General features: G+C 36.5%; 1 long non-coding RNA gene across 1 annotated transcript; it reads right to left on the bottom strand.

Annotated features, from left to right (window-relative positions):
* Positions 1–748: 748 nt before the first annotated feature.
* LOC128540782 (uncharacterized) lies at positions 749–2,183 on the bottom strand. The gene is made up of 3 exons (XR_008365596.1): positions 1,987–2,183; positions 1,084–1,130; positions 749–900 (listed from the first exon to the last, which is right to left on the bottom strand). It is a non-coding gene; the product is annotated as an uncharacterized LOC128540782 (long non-coding RNA).
* Between the last annotated feature and the right edge of the window lie 10,417 nt (positions 2,184–12,600).

Raw genomic sequence — 12,600 nt, 5'->3', positions numbered from 1 at the left:
CGCAGGTGAAAAAAATCTTTTCAACTTTATGCCCAGTATTCCTGGAATAGTTACCACATCCACAATAACCCTGACCAGGATTAAGCATTTACACTCTAAAAAATAAAACTGTGCTGTACTCAATTTTTTTGGTGAAACATTTTTACACTTAAAAATATTGAGTAAATATAAAAAAATATAAAAATCATGTAAAAATATACTTCATGAATTGAGTACAAGTCAGTAAAAAAATTAAGTAGACCTGAATAACTATATTTAGTACAATGATGTACAAAATTGAGTAAATGTAATGAAAATTAGAAGTTAATGAAAAGTGAAAATGAGTAAAATAATTGAGTAGATATAATTGAAATGGAAGGTAGAAGATACTGAAAATTATACTATTATTTAATAAACAAATGTGCTACATTTACTAAATATTTTAACTGAATGAAAGAAACAATACACACATTTTCATTTTAATTAAACATTTATTCGCCAAATTTGACAAGACATGAAGTCTAAACTCAACCTGGTTTACTTTGCAAATGACACGTAACAAGATCATAAACAAAGAGCTGAATTTATGTTATTAGTAAACAGTCTCAGAAACAATACTCCTGCCACAAGTATTATACAGTTAACACATGGGAAGTAGACTTTTGTATTAGAATCTAATGAGTCACATTTTACATCTGAAAGATTGCACACCTTCACTTCAGTTTCCTGCAAACTGTGGGATCCATACAAATGTGTGGGCAGACCTTCTCAGGTCTTAAAGAAGCAATGACAGTCTAAATGAAGACAGGACACTAAATATCCATGACCAACAGTACCATGCTTCACTCGGTAATGATCGAAATTCCTTTTGATGATACGACAAATGTGCAGAGATTACACCGCCATCCCATAAACTGGCACCTGAAAAAGGAACAATAGTATACAAGTAAGTACAAGTGTGACTGTTAGTATAAAGTCTACCAGACTGGTAAAATAGTACTTCCGTTCAAATACATACTTTTTGGACTAATAGTCTATTTCTATCTTTGATTCAATGGTTACACATTTAATACTTCTGTAACATTTTAAAAAGTTGACATTTACCTCCTGTTTTATCTCTATTCAACTTCTCTTCATTAGTGGTGTTGGTGCTGTGAAAGAGATATAGAAAATATATAACATGTTTCACACAAACACACACAAAATCAATCAGTTTTAGGTTCTTTTACTTACATATCAGAACATACATAATGTTTCACTTCAATATTTTAATTTCATATTACTTTCTCCCAAATCTAATTCTGAGAGAAATGTTGTATTTTCACTAAATCTTTATATTTCATAGCTTTAGTTACTAATACAGTACTTAGCACATTTATTTATAACATCTGCTGCTGCGTGCTCAGTGTTTAATCATGTTAAAAATACTCATATACAGTAACGGATAAAACAGTACCAGAGTCCGGACACTGCACCTCATTTCTGCTGTTTAAACCTGCTTTGTTATCTTTTCTTTGTTAGTTTCTTCCTTAAAGTGTCGGAGTGACCGAGCAGACTCGCGGTTCAGTGTGTAAGGTGGACCGGTACACATGCGGGAATTACTGTATTTGAACATGTTAGTTTTATATCCTCTCCACAGTGGCGGTAGGCTGCGCAAAATCACCGCATTTGGCGGGAGAAATTCAAATATTGCGGCACAACCGCCGCCGGTTACACCGAGAAACCCGGAGGAAACCGGGACATGCACGCGCTGCTGCTCGGTGTTAAATCTCTCCTTTTACAACAGAGTTTAAGTGTCTGTATTAACGCCGCTTTAGCTGAGCAGTTCGGTGGTTGGAACAAACAAGCTAAATCACACTGAACCCCAGGACTGGCCTGTTGCTAGCTATCGTTAGCTCTGGAGCTCGGCTGTGACAGGATTCAGAACAGTAACTCACACCCTATAAAGTTGTGTGTGCAGGCAGACAGAGTCATTATTACAGTAACTTGTGTTAGCTGTTTACTCACCAGGATTTGTAAGGAGTGTTCCAGAATGTTCCAGGTGCTTCATGTCCATTCTCACATCCTCACAGCCTTCTTGTCTCTGATGTTACACCAGACTTCCCATGAGCACTTGCACAGGGCAATTTACTCAATTATTTAAGTTTTTGTTGTTAAACATAAAGAATATTGAGTTGGAATAATTTATAATTGTAGTTCTTGAAACTAATCAGTACAATTACTCCATTAACAGATATTTTGATTGAAATGTATCAAAAAATATTAAGTGCATGTTAAAAATATAATTAAGTTAGTCAAATGCTGATTTTTACTAGTGAAGTAAACTTAAATTATAGTGTAAATTTAAGACAAAATGAATAATTGTTTTTTTAGGCATTTATTTTGATTTGTCTAACTCAAACAATCATGTATGTGACTTTTAGAGATTTTATTAAGGTAACATAACTTTTTTATAACTGTGAAATTTACAAGGCCACAGAATCATTTTTTAGAGTGTAATAAAAGACCAGAGTCTGTGCCCTGAAATGTGATTGGCATCCTGATTATGTTTCTATTCACCATCTCATTTTCACATTTTCATATTTCCATCACAGGACATGATGAACACATTTTCGTACACTTATCCACACCGAGAGACAATTTATAGAGTAGACGGTTCACTTAGTGTCATGTTACTGGGAGGTGAAAGAACCTAAGGGAAATCCAGACAGACAAAGGAAGAACATGTGAAACTGCATATGAACAGTAACTCAAGCTGAAAATCGAAGAAGAATCCCTGTGTCTGGCATGTGGGAAATTAAACCCTGATTTAGTTTTTTTGTTCAAGTAAAATGGAGAGCTGAGCAAAATTCTAAGCTACATATAAAAAAATCACTTTCAAGTCGATGTTTTAAAATTAATTAAATAAAAAGTTTTAAAATATGTAAATAAATTGCAGTAAAAATCAGTATAGAACTGTCACGGTCTTTCCTCCTAACTTCGACCAGTGCATGCCAGAGCTTTCACCTCCTACACACAACAACAGCAAAAAGCACATTTATTATTTTCTCAACATCCAAACATTCTCTCCAGCAGTAAAAACAAACAAACAAACAAAAAAAAAAATTAACAGCTGGAGGTCTAAAACTGCCTCTTATACTGACATACCTGTACAAGACAAATGTTCAACACCTTACAGGGTACCTGGAGTTTTTGCCAAATTATTGCTAAATAATTTGTATATCAGTTTGATGAGTAAAATAGTTTTTCTTCTTGTTCAAAAATCTAGACATGCTGTATACTGAATGCATGTAGATATGCTTGGTGGGTAATTAAAGGAACAGAAACATGTAGAACACAATGGCAGCGATAAAGACCTGGACACTTCCTACCTCCAACTAATGTGTTTGCCTCAAATACCCTTTTAATGTACCTGAATGATGTTTAAACCAATAGTATAATTGAGGGAGTAAGGGTAAGTCCATACAAAGCCACATTTAACTATTTAAAGCTGAGATGGTACACAGATGTTGGAGGAATTTCCTACCTGATAGACAGATGGGATAAGGCTTATGACTGTGTATGTAACACCTCTGTATGACAAACAAATAGAAAGCTATTGAAGAAAAAGTATTTCATACATTTGACCGTGCTCTGAACTTTGCATTGATTAAATCAGCTGCAAAATTGGCATACTGTATATCTGCCAGTTACAGTGATTATTACATATAAAATTCAATTAACATTTAACCACTTGCTCTTGAGATATCATGCTAATGAGAACACCAGACAGACACATAGACGCACACATGAACAAACACACATATGAACCAAAAACATGCATAGTGGCAGTTGCATAAAAATATTAGTCAGTAGTTTTAAAATAATCTGTAACTGACTAAGTTTAAAAAAAAGTCACATATCACTTGTGGTAGTGCAGAAAATATACTCAGTCTTGTTTGTATTTTCTGGATTCTGTATACACGGCTATGTCTAATTTAAAGTCGATTCTCTCTCTCTCTCTCTCTCTCTCTCTCTCTCTCCTTCTTAGTCTCTTCATGTGTCAGAAGGATATTGCTATTTTACCCAAAGATTTCATGGACGAAAGGGTTCAAATCAGTTTGCTCTCCTGGCAAACAAATCAATTTTTATAGACCTGAAAGTTGCTGGTCTCGAAACCCGTTAGAATACCTTTGAAGAAGCAGAGAAAAACACTCTAATCCATTCATTTTTAGCTCATCGGACTGGTATTGACAAGCACAGAGCACACTATATATAAAAGCTGTGAGTTATGTATTAGATATGAATAGCCCTGCTCTACTTTTCACCTGAAACCAAGAATAAGAACAGCATTTTTTCTATTTTAGGTGGTGTATGGACAGTGTGATTTTTATACTTGATAAAAAGATACATTTCTATGAATATACGTATAGAGAACTGTGCAAAACTGTATAAGGTACCCTTGATTTTATTTATTTATTTATTTATTTATTTTTACAAATTTTGTTACACATGTTTATTTTGTAAATTCTGCCTCATTGAGTCACAGAAGCACTGAATAGTTCCAAATATTACTGCACTAACAAAAACATTAAAGGAAAATGTCGGTAAAAAAAAAAAAAAACAATTACATAACCAAATAATTTTTTACTGCATTTTTTTTTAGGTTTTGTTTATTTAGAAACATTTAATTTCATTATTTTAAGGTATCTTTTCTTCAAACCTAAGACTATATATATATATATATATAGACTATATGAATAACTATGAACATGGCACTTTTTGTTCAAATGTAAATAAAAGATGAGTAATAAATTTCTCCACAATCAAGAAAAAACATGCTGGATGAATAAAAGTAACTTTATGTCAGAATTTGCCAAGGGATTTGTTATATATATATACTACTGCTCAAAGGTTTGGGATGCAGATTTCTTTGTTATTGTCTAGTGATTCATTTTCTTCATTCTACAACAATACTGGTGATTTCAAACACCAACAGTCAGTTGTTACTTTAAGACTTTAAGAGGTCAGCCTTCCTGGACTAGTTCCTGCAAGTTCTTTAACAGTAGATGCATTGTCAAGTGCATTTGCAAAATCTATCAAGCATCATGATGAAACTGGCTCTCATTAAGACCTTCACAAAAGAACAAGACCACAACATACCTCTGCTGCAAAGGAGAAGTTCATTTAAAGTTATCAGCCTCAAAAATCACCAAATCACCAGATTAGAGCCATTATGAAGGCTTTACAGAGCGTACGTAGCAGATACATCTCAACATTAACTGCTTAATAGAGATAACTGCATATTTTGCAGCCTTTAGCATTGCTTTACAACATAGGATACAGTATGTAACAATTAACATTAACAGTGATTATTAATTATATACCAGTAAACTGGCACTTAAGGTTCACATGGGGTTCACATGCCCATGGGGACCAAAGCCAATGCAGCACAACTTATCAAAAAAGGTCAATGCTGGCCGGTATAGACAGACAGGAGGACACCCTGTGCACCACAGCCCAACACACAGGGCCCAGCAGTCAAACAGCACAAGGCCACCAACACAACATCAAAACCTCCTCAGATCCCAATCTGATCAATCACCCATGGTATATGCCAGATAAAGTCAGATCCACTTCCCCAGAGGTCTTATGGAGTCATGCCCTGAGGGGCCAGAGCTTTCCAGGTGGAACAATACTGGGCATACTGTAATGTTTTGCATTGTAATGTTATGCCTGATCAGAGCAAACTAAATATTTATTTTGTTGCTTCATATTTAACAAAGTATAATCATTTGTTTCAAACTAAACTATTACAGTATAATATCTAACCTCATCTTTCATCTAATTTGATCTATTTCTTTTGTTATTAAAAAATCCAAAAGCACATCTTGATCTCTGATTAGATTATATTCATTACATTATTTCCCCTGACATCAGAGTTCATCACCGAGCTAGAACTTCATCAGAGCGTTATGTGCTGGCGCTCTCAGCAGGGTCTGGCTTTGTTCATTGCAGTGCTTCCAGTACATTAGAATGTCAGGAGGCAGGAAATCTGCACTGATGCCCCTGACTGTGTATTCTAACTACTTCACAAAATTTGAGTAATGAGGGCGCAGCAGCAATGATCAAAGACGCCATGGCCTCTCCTAAAACTCTATGATTCTATATTAAATGTAGAAATGCATCTATATTATTCATCACTTTTGGTAAGACTCAATAAGATTATTAAATATCTCATTGCAGGATTGTGCGGTTAGTTTATTTTAATGCAAACTGTTTTTAATGGACAGCGCAGCCTGTGTGAAAGTCTCCACTTTAAATGTAATAATTTAAGTTTACACCCTTAAAATGCCACTGAAGCCTGGTTTCTTAGGGGTCTTAAGGCATACAGCATTTTACTGGAAAAAAGATTAACTTATTGGACAATAGGCTTTTAATCTGTCATTTTAATAACTCATTTTGCTTCACTGGAAGTCAAAGTGAGTGTGTGGGCGAGTATTGCATAGAAAAATAACTTGTATTGAGCAGGGCATGCTTCAAATCTTTCTTCTATTTTTTTTAATCCAAATGCACGACTCCTTTTTATGATGATTGGGATTAATGCTGTACAGTAACTTGTAATGTAATATTATTTTAAATTGACAGTTTAGATTGTCAGGTAAAATAAAAATACTTAATAAAATTAAACTGTAGTCAGAGGAGTGTATAAAGCAATGAAAGCATAACATAGTGTAACAACAGTCTTATACATCTGGCATTGTAATAGTTTAATACCTTTTATATTACAGTACTTATTTTAGTCCCAGTTCATGTAATGGGCAGCACGGTGGTTTAGGGATTAGCGTTGTCGTCTTGCACCCCCAGGGTCCGGGTTCGATTCTCGGCCAGAATTTCCTGCCTCTGTGTGCATGGAGTTTGTATGTTCTTCCCGTGCTTGGTGGGTGTTCCCCGGGTACTCCGGTTTCCTCCCACAGTCCAAAAACATGCAGATTAGGCTGATTGGTGTTCCTAAATTGCCCATAGTGTGTGAAAGAGTGTGTGAGTGTGTGTGCCCTGATGTCATGGATGGATTGGCACCCTGTCCAGAGTGTACATCACCTCATGCCCTAAGTCTCCATGGGATAGGCTCCATGCCCTCATGACACTGTGTACAGGATAAAGCAGTAATGACAGTGAGTGAGTGACAGTTAGTTTATTGTAATGACAGCATTACAGATAGAGCTTCACATCGCCACAGAGATAAATATCAGTACTATCCGTCTGCAATAATATTCCCAGGTTTTATATCCTCAGATGAGAAAAGTATAGAACATACTGTACATGTTTTATTTTTTACTTTATGATTTAAAGGCAAATGCAGATCAGCAGATCCCTTAAATTTTTTTAATGGCCTGAAGTAGCCTTTTATCTTGGGTTACTGATGTTTCCTGTGAGGCCAATAGGAGTTCAAGGGCAAGCAGCATGGAATGCTAGAGCTTCTTGGTTCATCTTTAAACATTTTACCTACGTGTGCCAGTGTTGTGCTGAGAAATGGCTGCTTGATTCCATTACACTTTCATTACAGCTGTAGTTAATGGCTGTGTCACAGTCTATTAGCTGCATTCATCTTTCCTGTGATGTACCACAAGACACCAGGGCACAGCGCAAAGACAAATAGCTTTGACTCGGGGCAACAGCATTACACTTCAAAAAAAATTACATAGCAGGACAGCCTTGGTGTTTCACTATCCACCGAGAGATATTTTTCAGTTCGGTGTCGCAGCACCAGCCATGACCAAAATATTACAATATGAATGTTCAAAGTTAAAAACAATACGGCAGAACAGAGGGGAACACAGATTAAACACAACGGCCCTGGGGCTCGTCTGCTTTGGTTTTAATCTCCCTGGTTTGTATTGCGCCTTCACACATTCTTTTCTAAAGGGCTCCTGTGGTTTTCCAGTTGCCAACACTAATCTGTTTAAAAATGCTTTTAGAGGCCCCATCATTGCTATATCCTTTCACAATTTATGAGCTGCTGATCAATAAACAATGGAGCATCAACATGACGGATGGTAATCAGTAAACCACCAGGGACTGACATGAAAGAAAAATGCTGAGACGATCCTTTTCCATGAAACAGATATCACTCAAGCGGCTGTTATAACTTCATATCAAGATCTATAATTTACAAGCGCCATGAAAGCTGATATTGCGAGGAAGCTCCATCGCGCCATTAGCGCTCAATGCAACACACCGTCCTGCTCAGTGTACACAAACACTTTAGATGACACTCATGGAACAACAAGCTGCAGCAGAGACGCTTCATCACCCCATGAGTTGCAGTAGCCAGAAAATTACATTGTCACTTAAACATTAATGAAGACGAGTGCTCAACCCTGGTTTGATCTCATTTAATTAATATTTATTCCCTGTCAGACCTCATTACAGGCTATATTAAGTTGTATCTTCCACCGATGTACCACTGACCCCAGCCAGGAGGCAACATTAAAATTTATCCGCACTTTTGTACTGTATTCATAAAACATCAAGATACAAACAAGCGAACGGGACCAATTAAAGGAGTTGTAGTAAAGATTTCCTCAAATGTTCAATGGCATTCTGTGCACAATGTAAAGCCATTTGTTTTAAGTGCTAACCACTGTAATAAATCATAACATGCATAACTTGATTACATTTGTTAGAATGATTAGTCACCCTGCTGCAATGAATACTGCAATGCTGTAAGCGCAGCTTTCTAAAAATATCTGGGGTGAAATCTCAGCAATTCCTGCAGTTTAACTGCTTATTCTAGCGAATCTTTCACAAACACATTTACAATATTTCGCATTCCTCATATTCACAGAATACACACACCGTAAAAGGACGCTGTTCATTTATAGCATTTATTCTCATAACGATTTATTAATTTACAGGATTTTAAATGATGACTCGGTTAAAGCAGAAAAACAATGAAACGCAACGCATAGTGAGATTATTCTAAACATTCTAAACTGTCTGCCGTTTTGTCAGAATATGCTGTTCAGTATTTTACATGAACAAAGAGCGTCTTCATTTTTAAGGTTTATGTACTAATAAAAACATATAAAAGCAGTTTAACAGCAAGTTGAGGTTGCTGAAGTGGTGCTTCAGTGATTAAATCATCGCACTACAGGTTGTTACATTATGACTTTAAATCTCATTACTGCGCACATAAATGGTTGTGTTTTTACATTTACATTATGGCATTAGACAGACGCCCTTATAAGGAAACACCAATCAGCCTACATCATTTTTTCGGAATGTGGGGTGGGACCAGAGTACCTGAGGAAAAAGGTCCTTAATACCACACACACAGACCTGTGATGAGATTTGAACCCCCAGCGTGGAGACGCCAGACGACAGGGATAACCACTAAGTCACTGTGCTGTGTCTAATAGTTTGTCTGTGAACATTCTCAATCATCCAGGTGAGGTTATCTGGAACTGGCCAGTCGAATATTTCATTTTAATACATATATTGATGCAAAAACAGTAATATGTTATATACTGTACATAAACAGTAAGTAGCTGATTCATTGAATCATGTATAGTAGAATATTAAAAAAAAACCTACAATGTGCAGAACAGGATCCATTTCAGAACCAGCGTTGTGACCTAAAATGAGCATTTCTTCAACCTTCATCAAATATAGTGTAGTACAGTATGTACACATCATACCCTGCTTCTGAAAGCTAACAGAAACTTACAGGGTTTGGGGATATTTACTTATTTATTACAGGGGCTTAATATATGCAGGCTGTGATTTAGTTAACATGAGCTGTTTCTCCGAATATTCGAGCTCATTTAGCACATTTGACACCATTTCTGTGTTCAGTAATTCAGCATATTTCACTCGCACACATGTTAATAAGTCTACCCATACACGCTTTGATGCTGTTTTCAAACTGCTTTCTTGAATTATTGTTTATAGCCATATATTTTATTGAGCCTTTGAGGCACCGTGTTCTCAGTACAGTAAGAGAGTCGATCCCAAAGCAAGCTCATTACTTTATCAGCCATCTATTTCAGAGAGCAAGCCTGAGTCATTGGGAAAATATCTTGCTGTATCAGGATAAGCCCTAGAAATTACAAGTGTTAATGACCAAGGTAATATGTGCAGTGCTATGAGCTGCACACTAGATTTTATTGAGTAATGCCACCATCTGGTTTGTGGAAAGATCTGGAAGACACGCACACATCTTTCAAACATGATGCGCCATGCACGGGCGTTAAAACTCTGAAAACATGAATTAACAATTTTAAGAAAAGTCTGCCAAAAACTAAATTACAGACAGTATTAAGACATTAGTTTTTTTGTACACTGAGTGTGAAAGCATATTTTTACCAATTCAAATGTAACTACATACCTTTCAGATCAATTTCGGTATAGCAATCAATAAATAGCCTAATTAATAATTCATGAAATATTCAAGAATTACTAAATATTCTTTTAATATTAGAGTTTTAATTTATTACAGTTTATGTATAGTATGTTTTATGATAAAGAACAGAATGATATGCACTTTTAAGGATCACTATAGTACAGTTGGGTGCTATGGTTTTAATTCATTTTTCTACATATCTGCTCAATGCGTGCTAAAGCATTATAGGCACTAGGAGGTCCTTCCCACTCTCATCTTCCTGCCAGCCTGTACTCCCTGAGGTGTCGTGTTCTATTTCATGCTGTCATTGATGTAAGCTGGGAGGCCATGACACTTTGCTGGCATGACGGTGATCCTGCTGCCTCTCGGCAATATCCCATCATTCTTCCTGCCCCTCTCTAACCTGATACAACTCCACACAGTCATGGCAGAACATGCCACAGAGCTATTCATTGTGCTCAGGGCTTCTCAAGCCATTGCTTAAAGACAGAGGTAGAGTTAAAAAAAAAAAGACAAAGTCACATCACTTATTAGTTGTCCATTATTTGTGTAAGGAGAGCCTGATTACCTAGCTCTGTGTGTTGGTAGGGAGGGCATGTTTCTATGTCTTTGTGGGGACCAGATAGCTGTCAGTATCTGAATTTTCACTTTTTTAAACTGAAGCATCGTTTTTTAAAAATAGCCATACGATTTTGGGTAAATGAGGTTGAGCTTAGTGTGAGATTTGCCCTTTCCAAAGTAAAATCTTGTCCTTGTGGCTTGGATAGCACCATCTTTTTGTTCCTTTACTGTGTATTTTTAACCTAAAACTGTCAATTCAACTGAAGTTAAAAAGGTATAGAGACACTCAGTGCACTGAGCCCACCACACACAAGCCAGGCAGGCAAAGAGCCCAAGCCTGCCAACCCGGCTTCCAAAAAATTCTCAGATCCCAATCCAATCCTTCACCCATGGAATGCAAATGACAAACTAGTCTGATCCACAGAGGCCCCATTACACAACTTACAGCACCAAAGGGATGCTCTGCCAAAATCTTGGTGTTAAACACCACAGCACACCCCCAGATATCTTGTGCATTTTAATGTTAGCAGTTATAACTGATCAGTATAGTATATCTTTAAAATGTAGTAGATGTATATAATTGGATCTAAATGCCGACTGATTTACCCCTAAAACTGATTTCACAGTAAAAGAGACTACCTTTTTTTTAGGTAAAAGAGGCAGGATAAAGGTACAAAAGAAGTACCCTTGATGACACCACCCCAGTTACAGGGAGTTCAGCTCTGTTAATAACTTTTTTCTGACTGTGTACGTGTAGGCAAAGCATTAATAGTTATGAATGGAAGGTTTTCACGTGGACATTAAGATTCAACATTCAAGAATTTTATTAGTCACATACATGGTTGTACAACAGTAGTGAAATCCAATGCAACAAACTGACTAAAGAATAAGTATGTATGTATATACTAAATAAAAAATAAAAATAAGACTAAGAAGAGAATGATATAAATTATATACAATATAATCTAAACATAAAATTATAAAGAATTCTTTTGTAAAAATATGAAACCACTGCAATGATTTGTGATAAAGTGACTGTGTGCTGAATTTGCCTGTCACTGTTGGTCAAGATACATGTGTTTATCTGTGTGTGTTTGCGTGTATGTGTTTCAATCCACTTGCCATCACCTCTCCTCCAGCCGATAATCAAAGTCATAATTTGACACAATGAAAGAAAACACACAAAAAAGGAACAGATCTCCCAGAAGCCATTTATATCTTTAGGCCATGAAAAAATGACACGGCAGAATTGAAGAGGGAGTTGACTGTCCCAATTCCAATGATTCCATCTTAGAACTGTACAATGTAGCGCGGAACCAGCAAGTTCAATTATCTGGCGTTCCCCCAGATCTGATGGGACTAGGCATATGTGCACAGAGGCGATAGATTGAAAACAATCTGGGCTTTAATCTGCGGGGCTATCAGAGCCATGATCAGTAATTACTACTGACTGTCAATTTAGCACTTGCTCACAGGTCCAGGCTGAAATCCAGGGCTTCTCTTTCTCTCTTTTTCTCACACACACACACACACACACACACACACACACAAAGACCTATAACTTCAGCAAGATGTCCTCACCTACTGTTACACAGCAACATTTACACACACACACACACACACACACACACACACACACACACACACACTCTAAGACCTATAACTTCGGCAAACTG

This window comes from Clarias gariepinus, chromosome 14 (assembly GCF_024256425.1).
Source record: "Clarias gariepinus isolate MV-2021 ecotype Netherlands chromosome 14, CGAR_prim_01v2, whole genome shotgun sequence".
Classification (NCBI taxonomy): Eukaryota; Metazoa; Chordata; class Actinopteri; order Siluriformes; family Clariidae; genus Clarias; species Clarias gariepinus.
Note: the sequence above shows the minus strand (reverse complement) of the source record. Positions and strands in the feature narration are given on the sequence as shown.